Consider the following 12,313-nt stretch of genomic DNA (forward strand, 5'->3'; position numbering starts at 1 on the left):
CGTGCTTGTTTTGTTTGTTTGTTTTTTTCAAAATTAAAAAAATATTATTATTTTGGACTATTGTAAATGTTAAACTCGCAAAACGGCTTTTTTCCATTTTAAACTCTCCTTCAGGACTTTTGTAAAAAGGGAGTTGGAATTATCTTGACAATAAATACAAGATAGACAGCATAATCAAGGTGAAAGAAGAATATAAATACTACACTAAAGAGCATATAAGGTACACAATTAAGAGGCACGAATCTGACTTTTCACCAAATCACCTAAAATCCTTAAACCTGTCAAACTCATTAATAAAACAGAGATTAACATGAGTTCTCGTGCCTGATTCTGATCTCATTCTTCCAAATCACGATTGCCAGCAGTACTGCTTCTTCATCTTTACTAATTAAGTCTGCATCATCACATTGATAAAGAGCAAAATCCTCTATTTCCCTGAAAGCTGGATAACACCCCCACACTCTGCTGCCCCTCTGGACTTCAGTGTGGGGAGAATTTTTCCTCTGAAGCGTGGGATTCAGCGGAGTGTGCTGTGGCACGTGAGCCACTGAAGGCGCTGGAGCAGTGTGTGTGAGGTGGTGGTTGTGGTTTTCAGAAGGGGAGGGGGACGGGAGGGGGTAGTGTGTGGGTGGAAGGAGTTATTGTTACCGTGCACACACACATACGTGATATTTGAGTGTGAGGATGTAATAAATGCAGTCTACCGTGTCCTCTTTCTTTGGCTAAACGTGAACAGAAACAGGAGGAAAAGAGGAGGATTTGTGTTGAAAGTGAGCCTCATTAAAGTCGTATACTATGAGGTAGTGGAGTATAGGGGTGGTGTTTGTTCTTGATGCAAAGAGAAGGTGGCTGCAGGGATGGACAACCCTGGCAGCTGCTGTGTATGATTAGGCAGAAATGGAGCTCCATCTTGGACCCCATGAGGCTTTGGCTGTGATGGATGCATTATCAGCATGTTGTACATGTGATGGGACAATCAGCTTTTGCAGGAGCGGACACTTGCATACTGTCAAGCAACTGCTTCTGCGGCTTTTATCTCGTCACTTAAAGGGACTTATCAGCACAGAGCCACCAGTTGATCTCAGGCACAAGTGCAGCTTTTTGTATGCATCATTTTAATTATTCTTTTCATAATTAAATGTCAGGTCCAGAGACAATAATGTCTCTAAGGAAAGTGCTCTAAAAATATGGCTTAGAAGGGACAGAGGGACATGGATGAATAATATCCACAGACAAGGGGATACTATTCTTTAAAATGCAGATTTTTTTTATTAGGATTTACTATTTAGAACATTCACATTTCTCCACAGCACTACACCACATTAGACAAATATGCCAAGGAAAACCTTTTAATTTTAATACCACCTTACAGAAGGCTTGTTTTCAGAGAGCACTGTGTCTTTACAGATCCAAATATGGCCTGGTTCAAGGAAACATGGGTTCTGATACCTCCTGGCATCCCGTGAGATTACCCAGAATAAAAACACTGTACACAGCTCCTGTTGTGTCAATTAAATAATGCCTAGTTCCCACAAATCTTATCGACTGTGGTTTATTAAGAATTACACAAACTAACATTATGGAGGTTATTTACTGACTCATCAAACAATGCTAAAGAATGACACATAATTCAATATGTTGTCTCAAGTTTGTGTCTACCCACAACCAACATTATATTTGTGTAATGCAACAAAAAGTACTGATCATTCAAAATGGTCCAGTCCCATGTGCAAAAACACCAAATCTACACATCTTTACACAAACATTGATGGGTCTTGATTTCTGGGCTTAATTGGACTTATTTCCTTTGGGATAAGTTCTCATTTTTGTTGACTAATACCCTAACTTGATTAATAATAAAATTTAGGTTTAGGGCTTCAAGATGTACACATTGACTGGTCACTTCATTGGGTACACCTTCTTCAACTCCTTGTTAATGCAAATATTTCATCAGCCAGTCACATGGCAGCAACTTAATGTATTCAGGCATGTAGATACGGTCAAGATGACCTGCTGTCCAAGTTCAAGTCAAGCATTAGAATGAGGAAGAAAGGTGTTTTAAGACTCTTTCAGTGTGGCATGGTTGTTAGTATTGGTGGAGTATTTGAGAAACTGTTCATCTACTGGGATCTTAATGCAAAACCATCTCACATAAAATGAACACATTGAACCTTGAACCAGATTGGCTAGAGCAACAGAAGAATATAGCATGTGCCAATTCTGTCAGCTAAGAACAGGCTACAACTCACACTCACCAAAACTGAACAACAGATGATTTCAAAATCATGACCCGATGAGGTGTTTTGATTTATGCAGTGACATTTTATTCAGGTAAAGGCTGGTTGTGGTGTAATGGTGTGGGAGATATTTTCTTGGCACCTAACTGTTGAATCAAAGCCACAAACAATTGAAGCAGTTCTGAAGGCAAAAGTAGGCTCAAAACAGTTTTAGCACGGTATCCCTAATAAAGTGCTAACTGAGTGTATAAACGCTCTTTGTCAACATACCCCACTCATTCTTCGGGACATTGATAGGGACCATAAGTTCCAAAATAAAATACGTGCTTTACTAAGTAAAACTTGAAATTAGCAATTAAGGCTTCATCAGGAAACTTTTTACTGAAGGCATGGATCAGGCGTCAATAAGAGGCTTCTATCCAGCTGCATCTAGGAGAATTTACCCCCTGCTGAGTATTGCAAAGAGTGCAGCTCTAAGACATTTCCAAACAGACTTCACTTTTAAGACCTGGAAGGTTTCTGATACAGTCTAAGATCATTTGAACAAAAACAACAATCAAGAATAAACACTATCATGATCTCTACAGATAATTAAACAATCAAATTCATCTATAACATTTCTTTCTACATACCTAAATGCACTAATTTGCTACTAATTTGAGCAAGTGAGCAGGTGTACCTAACAAATTGGCCAGCCAGTGTATTTCTCCCAGTAAGTGAGTCTTTGCTTGGTGGCACAAGACCTGGACCAAACCAACCAACTATATTATTTATTTCTATTACCGACTGGAACAAGAACAAATAGGATTCATCTTCAGGTCATTCATCCTTTTTTCTGTTAAATGAATTTCACGAACATTTTGTCAGGAGATGGAGAGAGTGTATATCCATCACTTTACAGAAAGGCACAAAAAGGAACAATTACACTTAATAGACAGTGATAAGGCACCTAGAGTCAGCTGAAATGTCAGGAGGAGGTTTGGGGACACACACTGCATTATATGAATTATTATTATTATTGAGAATATTGATATGTTCTTAATTTTTTTTAATATTACAGCTTTTGTAATTACTAATCTATCACAGTGCCCCATAGTGTGTAACTTAGGGGTTTTATTACTTAAAATCTCTGTTTTGTAAGGGAATCCTTCGGGTTTACTGTGGCTGAGAAAAAATCTCAAGTCTGCAGATCTTCACTTTGAAGATAATACCTCTTGTCAAAAGATTTAACAAGTGCAGGACTTGACTGTGAGAGACAGTAGGTTGAGAGAGAGCCTGCGGCACTCCTCCTTTATGCTGTGACAGTGTGAATTTGAATTTGCTGCCAGTTCCAATTCCACCCTTGACTTCCCTCTGATTGGCAGGCTGGTATATATTTAAAACCCACAGTTGATATAGGCTGTGCTTTAGCTTCTTGGTTTTCCTGACTCATGTGAATATAGACATGTCACTTATATTTCCAACCTTCCCAAGAAAAATAATGCAGGATTTCTGAGCCGAGAAGAAGTTGTGCTGCAAATATGACAACTGGAAAACTTGTAAAAGTAAGACTTGAGTTATGTAACTCAGAAGAGTACATGCAAGCTGTAGAACAGCAGCCTTATGGCTCATAAAGGTCTCACGGTGAAGACGGTAGGGATGCTCACTCATACAAGAAGCTTTATATAAACATCGTGAAGTGCCACTTTGCAAGTAAGGAGAAAAGGAAGGTGTTTACACAGCTAGCTATAACGCTGAGAGAGGCCAGTTTCCTGTCACTTCTGACTTAGTCATCACCAATGCAACCACTCTGATATCTAATAAAGCTTGTACATATGTTAAAACACAAAGCAGTTACCTGAAGCAGCAGAGAATTACTGAGTGAAGCTGGTAGAGTTTCTGAAACCTATTACTGGCATTACTACCTTGAAGCAGATATTACTGGTTCTCAAAGTGGAGTCCCAAAACCCCCAGAGATGTGCAACACATACTGTAGGCGAGAGCTCCACATAATAATTTGTTGCAAATGACTAAATTCTGGCGTATAAAAAAGTAAAAAGTGCATTTACACAGGTAAAGGACATTTACACCAATAAAAGGTAAATTTGTTTTCATAACTTGGCCCCATTGTACTTCATGATGATGTATGGAGAGTCAGGTGAGTACCAAAGTCAGTGTGAGTCGTTGTCTAGTAACCATAAAGTGAGTACTGATTAGAAATAGAAATATACAAGTATGGCATTGATTATCCAATGTACTGGAAACACTCCTCAGAGACTTTGGTCCATATTGACATAGCATCACACAGCTGCTGCAGATTTGCTGCCCATCCATCCCAAAGGTGCTTTACTGGATTGAAATTGGTGAGTGTGGAAACTATTTAATGAGTCATGTTCAAGAAAATTTCTTGAAATGATCTGAGCTTTAGGACATTCTTTGTGTTATTATCGAGTTTTTCTAAGGAGCCAAACTGTGCTAGGAAAGTTTTCCCACATGCCTGAACAACTGAGACTCGATGCTTTCATGTTGTTTGTGACAAATCAAACACTCATAAGCCCAGGCAATGTTTTTCCAAACTTCAGTTTCTTGCTCTTAGCTGATAAAAGTTGCACCTGGTGTGGTCTTCTGTTGCTGTAGTCCATCTGCTTCAAAGTTCAACATATTCAGCATTCAAAGATGCTCTTCTGCATAATGAGCTTGAAGAAGTCTGGCCTTTCTCCTCTGACCTTTGACATCAGTAAGACATTTTTGCCTGGAGAACTGCTGCTCAATGTATATTTTCTCTCTTTGAGACCATTCTCTGTATCACAATATGGCCCACAGTACAGTAAAAGTTCTAAATAGGCTCTTGATCTTATTTAAATGTATTGAGGTAGTTTTTCACTTATATACTGGACACCTTACATTTTTTAAAACATGAACCAATCAGCAGCTGCATTTCTACTACATAATTACATAAATTTTGGACAATCTTTCAGTTCTTTTCCTGTCATCGGTTTCCTGAAAATGTTGTACTCCACTGAACTGCATTCAAAGACTTTTAAAAGATATCGAATTCTAATTTTATTATTGATGCACCAACATCCAGAAGTACTTGAAATGAATTCCAACTCGATCAGCTACATTAAATGCGACTGATGCTTGTGGGCACAATAATAGAATAATGTAATCACAGAAAATACTGAGTGCTGCATATGAATTTAAAAAAGCCTCCCTCATAAGAAGCTTTTGTTCATGTCCTCCATCTGTATGCCCTGCTGAGCTGCTCACCATACCGATCCTCCTGTAGTATCTGAGACTTGTCTTTCCACATATGGCAAGGCAGAGAAAACCCAGCACCCATTCTGATCTCACCACCAGAAATGTATAATCAGTGCACAGTTAATACAGACGCTAGTACAAGCTTGTTTTCATTATGGATCCTGGAAGGCGCTGGCCAACTCCTACAGACACAAGCACAAAGCATTCCAGCTTGACAGTGTTTTATTATAGGTGCCGACAAATTGCTTTCAGCCTCCTGCTTGATATTTGTACTCTAAAACAATGGAGTGCAATAATTATCTTTAGCGGGACAGTTTTATGCAAACATTTGCTGCCCAGATTTTGTAGGATGGTGTCAGTTTTATAGCATAATTATCTAAAACTGTTGAACCTTACAGGACGGAGCTGGAATGAGCTGTATTTTTTCCAGTGTTGACAAAGGAGAAAGAAAAAAAAATCCAAGGGAGCTTTAAATCAGCTGGATAGGCTTAAGAATAAATAAGAATAAAAGACACTTTCACTCTTGTAAATTTAGATCATTTATCAAGTCAAATACATCCGTCTTTCATCTCTTGATTTCACAGACGAGTTCACAGCGACACTGTCAGCCGTTCCTCGAAGCCTGTGGTACATCAAAGAGAGAAAGCAAACACAATTTGCGGTGTATTGATCTCGTTATTAGCAATTCTCTGGCAGAACACGAAGTGTCAGGATGTGATGCCAAGATGCAGAGTTTGTTTTTTTTTATCTGGAAGTATCTAGATGAGCACTGATGGGAGAAATATGTTTTGTCTAGTGTTTCTGGAGCATGAGAGCTTTTATTGTGGTGCACTTTAGCGGCCTGTATTTTTTCATAATGCAGTTCACTTGGACTTGATTAGATTCCTCCCCCATGTTGGACTGTGATCTGAACCCTTTCCCCTTGACAGCATTTAAATCAGTTTTTCATTCAGATACATAAAATAGAAAGCAATCCTCTTTTTCCTGTGGACCCAGATAGTCTATTACTACCAACAATTTGATAAGAGTCAGTCACCTTAATGCAGGGCTTAAGAATTACAGAGCATGTCTGACAGGTAATCAGTTCTCCCTATGAGCCATCGAGACAGAGGCTGAACCTTGTGACCCAAATAAAACCTGAATCTAATACCTCTGCTGTATATTTATCTTCCTTTGATATCAAATCATGAAATTTATGCTGTTAATAGCAACAGTTAACGCAGTGTGCCAGATTTGTTATTTTAAGTGCGGGTGTTATCCCACCATCAAACTGTAGGTGAAACCTGCTTCACTGACAGTAAAGGCAGCCATAAAAAGTACAAATAATCTACTCCTGTGATGACAATGATCCAGGAGCCATTTGGTTCTGTTAATTACTGAAGTCGAAAAACAAAATGTTGAAAAACTCTGAGATGTAACAAAAATAACAATGATAACCAAGACAGGAAAAATGAAAGAAAAAGATAAAGAAGATAATTTAGAGATAATTTATTGATACTATTTGTGATAACACAGCAAATAATGATTACGCAGCCTTTCCCTCAACCTTTCTATGCTCCCTGAAAAAGTTGAATTTGACAGATCATGTTAAAACACCAGATGACACTTAAAGGAAAAGTTGAATATTTTTTTGTAAATGTGTTGTAAGAAAGTCTGTCTGTACGAAACTGGACCTTGAAGGCTGTCAGTCCATCTTAGCATAAAGACTGAAGAAACTGAGAAACAGTTGTGTTCAAAGGTAGCAAAATCTGTCCTTGAATTCAGAGATTTCCAGTCACTTTGTTATTTACATCTTTTTAGAATTTGGCTGAATTTTTTACTTCAGAACTGCTCTTATTCAACATGCTGCTGGAAAGTTAAGTTGCGCCTGGTGTGGTCTTCTGCTGCTGGACCTCATCTGCTTCAGTTTTATTTATATAGCCCCAAATCACAACGAAAGTCACCTCAAGACATTTTTTATTGTTCGGTAAAACCCTACAACAGCGAGACAAGCCCCTATGAGCAAACGCTTGGCAACCTTTGGCAGAGCCAGGCTCAAGAAAGGGGCAGTCATCTGTCACAACCAGTTGGAGGTAATGGGGGGAAGACAGGACAGGTCTTTAAGATAAGACTGGGCTTAGTGGGCCTTGTATGCAAGGAGAAGAGTTGAATTCAGGATTTAACATCTGCTTGAAGGTTCAACATGCTGTCCATTGTTCTGCATACCTTGGTGTAACGAGCGGTTATTTGAGTCACCTTTTGTCTACTCCAAGCAGCCTGGCATTTTCTTCTGTGCTTTACCATCAACAAGGCATTTTCCCCAGAGAACTACTCTTCACTGGATATTTTCTCTTTTTTCACTCTCCTCTTAAACCCTAGAGATGGCTGTTCAGGAGACTCCTAATTGGTCAGCAGCTTCTGAAATACTCTGACCAACCCATCTGGCACCAACATCCATGCAATGTTCAACATTTTCTAAATCACTTTTCTTCTTCATTCTTCAGATGGAACATCAAGTTGTCTTGACTATATCTATGTGCAGAATGGGTTGCTGACTTGAGTTTCTGCCATGTGATTGGTTGATTAGATATGTGAGTTAACAAGCAATTAAAAAGGTGCATTTAACAAAGTAGCTGGTGAGTGTATATTAAGTATATACATCCTCATATTTAACATACTAAAACAACAGTTCTATAAGTCAAAAATAATATATTACCTGGATGAGGTTTACTCTGAGGTCACTGTGAAAATACCAGCAAAGTGATGGTATGCAAGAGCATGTCTAGAGTCAATGTCACATATGCACTTATGTGTGAGAGAATAAATCGAAGTGCTCTGGAGTAGCCCCAGATTAAAAGACGAATCAGTTTCTCGTTCCCCTGGATTTGTTGTGGATTCTCTGCTCCCACCTAAATGTAAATAAGGTACTTGCGTGGTCAGTGAAATAAGAGCTGTTGCCATGCCTCCTCGATAGTAATCTGAACTCGGCTGCTTGCAGTCCTTCTTGTGCTTTATACCAATCCCACCTTCTCATCCCTGCTTTGTGTTGAAAAGTCAATTTTCTCATTCACTGATCTAATTCATTGCAAGGATTAATTTGCCTTTCTAATTTGATTTCACAGTAATTTAATAAGTCCCCCCAAAATTTCATCAGTGGTCCATTCACCGTTGAGAGAAGCCCTAATTAGAAACGCTAATGCATAATTATTCTTTTATTTCCAGCTTAAGCTAGCCAGCACATGAATACATGAGAACAAGGGGATGACAGCAGATATCAGCTAAAAAAACAATCTCATATAAGCATGTTTACATGAATGTGTGTCTATACCCACCACCCTCCGTTTGCATTGAGGCACCTTATCAAGCTTGACGAGACTTCAATTAACTTCTGGTGTCTCCTTTAAAGCATGCAGCTCATACAGTGATATAACCATTAATGTCTCATTAACTTACCAGCCTTTCTTTAACACATATGCTGCTGTGCAGATGGAAACCTGATCAGATTTCTGAAGGACAAGCTTAATTAAGTTTATGAAGGAATGTGATGTAGCCTGGTAGCTTGGATTTAGCACCGGACCATTTAATTATCATTTAATTAAAATGCTACAGAGAAACCTTCTTCATAGCTCAGTGATCACTGCTGTTAAACTACAAAGCAAAAGGTGTGCCTGTCCTGTTTGTTCAGGTGGTTTGCTTCTGAAAGAGATTGCCTTGGAAGTTAATTGCCAGGATCTCGCTCGTTAGCTCATGTATTCCTGCCATCTAGTGAAACTCTGCAGTATTACAAGCAGTCTCCAAGGGTTTTTTGAACTGTTGGAATGAATGAGACTGCAGCAAAATTTAATCAGTGGGTCCTCCTTGTGGCAAAGCAAGGTCAGTGCTGTTTTTACCCACTTTGTCATATTCCTTCTGCTAAAGTACCTGACTCCTTGAACATAATCTCTAAATTGCTTGCCCAGCTTGTCATGGTTACATGAATTATTTGACATCTCTGAAGCTAAACAGGATGCGTCCCATAAAAATGGCTTCCAGCCAAAGCATATTTTTTGAGGCAGTCCAAAATGCCAAGATGCTTGTGCTAAAACTGGATTTCAGGCATAGCAATATTCTTGATTTTATTCACAAAGTAATGTTAAGCAAATGTAAATTGCGGCTATGGTGATGTCAGAGGTCAGAGTAAAGGACCCAAGACTAACTCCATTTAATCTCAGCACTGGTTTGTCCTGCTTCTGCAGCTGCTGTAACGCCACTTCAGTCCTTGTTGAGATTAATAGCAGGCGCACACAGGAGCCATTAATGCTGAGGAGCCATTGTCCCACCTCTTCCCCAGTGCTACCCAGGGAGCCACAACCTCCATAATGGCTCCATTCTCTATATTAATGATGCTCCCTGGTCACATGAAAAAAGAAAAAAAGAAGAAAAAGATTTTTAGCTGTAAGCCTCGGTGAAACAAAAAGGAAAATGTGAAAAGGGGGAAGCAGGGAGACCTTCTGTCACCAAAAGAAGGAGGTGTTTTACTACAGGGGACTCAAGATGGCTCGTTATTAAAATTTAATGTGTATCGCGAGACTTTCAAACATAAACAATGTGGATATTTCCACAGACTCAAGTTCTTGAAAAAATGATATTCAGGGTAATATTTTAATCTTATTTTTACATTTGATCTATTTCTATTGTTTTAGGGAATTTTAAGTTTCCTTCTTTTGTTGAAGGAAAGAATCTGCCATGCTGAATCTGTGTGCTTTTACTACCAACTGGTAATTTAATTAAGGTTTATTATATTCATATTTTGTAGAGTACAAATCCCTGGGTGGTGTTGTTGGTCTTCTTTCTCTAGTTAGTGTTCCCCGCCACTGATGAAGTTCAATTTTTACAAGCCAAATTCAACTCGGATATGGGCAAAAATAGCCCTTTTGCCACAGTTTATGGGCAAAAGTATTTGTCATATACATTATTAGGCTTTGACTTTAAAACATAAATGTTAAAATGGCATTTATCATCCCATTTATCTTATTATTATTTTAATTACAAGTATAGAAATTATACAGCAGGAAGAAGTGTTTCACTGAAAAAACTCAGGCTAGACTGACAGGCTGCTGCTTCAGGCCCCGCCTTAGCTCAGGATGCTGATCATCCAGTTCTGTAACAGTATCCAACTGGAGACAGACTGGTAGAATCTATCTCCACTTGGACCTCCGTGGTCTACTGTCATCAACCAGCAGAGGACTTCCTAAACTTTGTAGCAGTAGACATAAGATCCCAGCACACCAGTAACTATACCATAAGTCAGGTTTCACAAAGCAAAGTCAATATGAGAGTAGTGGTTGGAGTTTGTGGTATTTAGACTGTGATGTTACGAAGCAGTTTATATACTCTATATATAACCAGCTAGACAAACAGTGTCTTATACAACAGCCAACAAGTGTACACACGTCTGTATACGTTGGGCAATTTTAGTGCCTACTGAGTCCTGCAGAGGGCGAAGGAGACAGCCAGTCCACTGAACATCCCATCCACCTGAAACCCAAGAAGGACCTCTTAAAGAGAGTCACTTGCAATCAGAAAGCCCCCATTTAATTACAACACACAGGAAATTACTGAGTGAATGGGTCAGGCGCTGATAAGAGGCTGAGCTCTGGGGATGATAGCTCCTGAAACCCGAGGAGCCCCAATCTCAAAGCCAAATTATCACAAAGGCCAAGTCTGGAAGCCTGACAATCTGATTGTACTGTCATCCAGATTCATAATTAATACATTTATCAAATTAATCGCTGAAAAGAGCCCCGGCCTTGTGAACAGTAAGCAGATTCATTGGCCACTGGCTCAGCTTACCACTAATAACAGTGTTGTCAGTGGAAATAGGCCCAGAGTGGGCCGATGACCCGGACTTCATGACAGACAAATTGCGCATCAGTGTAGAGATGATATGGGGAATTTAGGGAGTAAAAGAAAGAAAAAAATGTCATTGTTTGGTGACAACCACAATTGTACCCTTGTTTCAGATTGTGAATGCCATGTTGGAGGAACATGAAAGGGATATTTACTGTTTGGATAGAGCTGAAAATATCTGCTGTTGTACCTGGTCTAACAAATCACTCATTAAAGGGACTTTCAATGTTACTACCACAGGCTGTAGTAGTGAAAAAGAATGATCTTTATTTTTAGAAATGCAACTACCATAGAATTCGTACATGTTTAACAAGTGATTCGTGTGTTAAATAAGTAATTAAATAAGTGCACAAAATCACTTCAGAAAATGAAAAAGGTAAAACAGATTTATTATTTTTAAAAACAACTTTTTTTTTAGGCTTTACAACAAAAGAAACTATAAGTAAAAAACTAGTATTTTGTACTTATAAAACTAACTAAAACAAAATAAAATGTACAGAAATTGCCTTAATTTTTGGTTTTTGCCAACATGATTGTCAATATTTTAAACATTAGAATTTATAATGGCATTCAGATATGCATGTTGTATAAATTGCTATGTTTCTTCTAGTCTAATTTTAAAAAATTCCCTGACACATTCCAAAGTATTGTAAGAATTCATAATAATAATAATAATAATAATAATAATAATGATCCTAAAAGATAATAACAAATTGATTACATTTACTTTTCCCCCCTTATATAGTAATTTTCTACTCTGTGTACATAACACAGTTTATACAACTTGCCTCATTCATACAATCACTTAAAAAAAATACAAAAAAACCCCACAAGTGCTTTCTGTCTAACATTCTTGCCCATCTTCCCCAAGAATATTTGGCACACAGACTGCAGCGGACAGGTATCGAACCACCAACCTTCTGATTAAGAGGTTCCCTGGTCCTTCTGCAGATCCAGAGTGGGGTTGC

Source organism: Astatotilapia calliptera, chromosome 8 (genome assembly GCF_900246225.1).
Source record: "Astatotilapia calliptera chromosome 8, fAstCal1.2, whole genome shotgun sequence".
Classification (NCBI taxonomy): Eukaryota; Metazoa; Chordata; class Actinopteri; order Cichliformes; family Cichlidae; genus Astatotilapia; species Astatotilapia calliptera.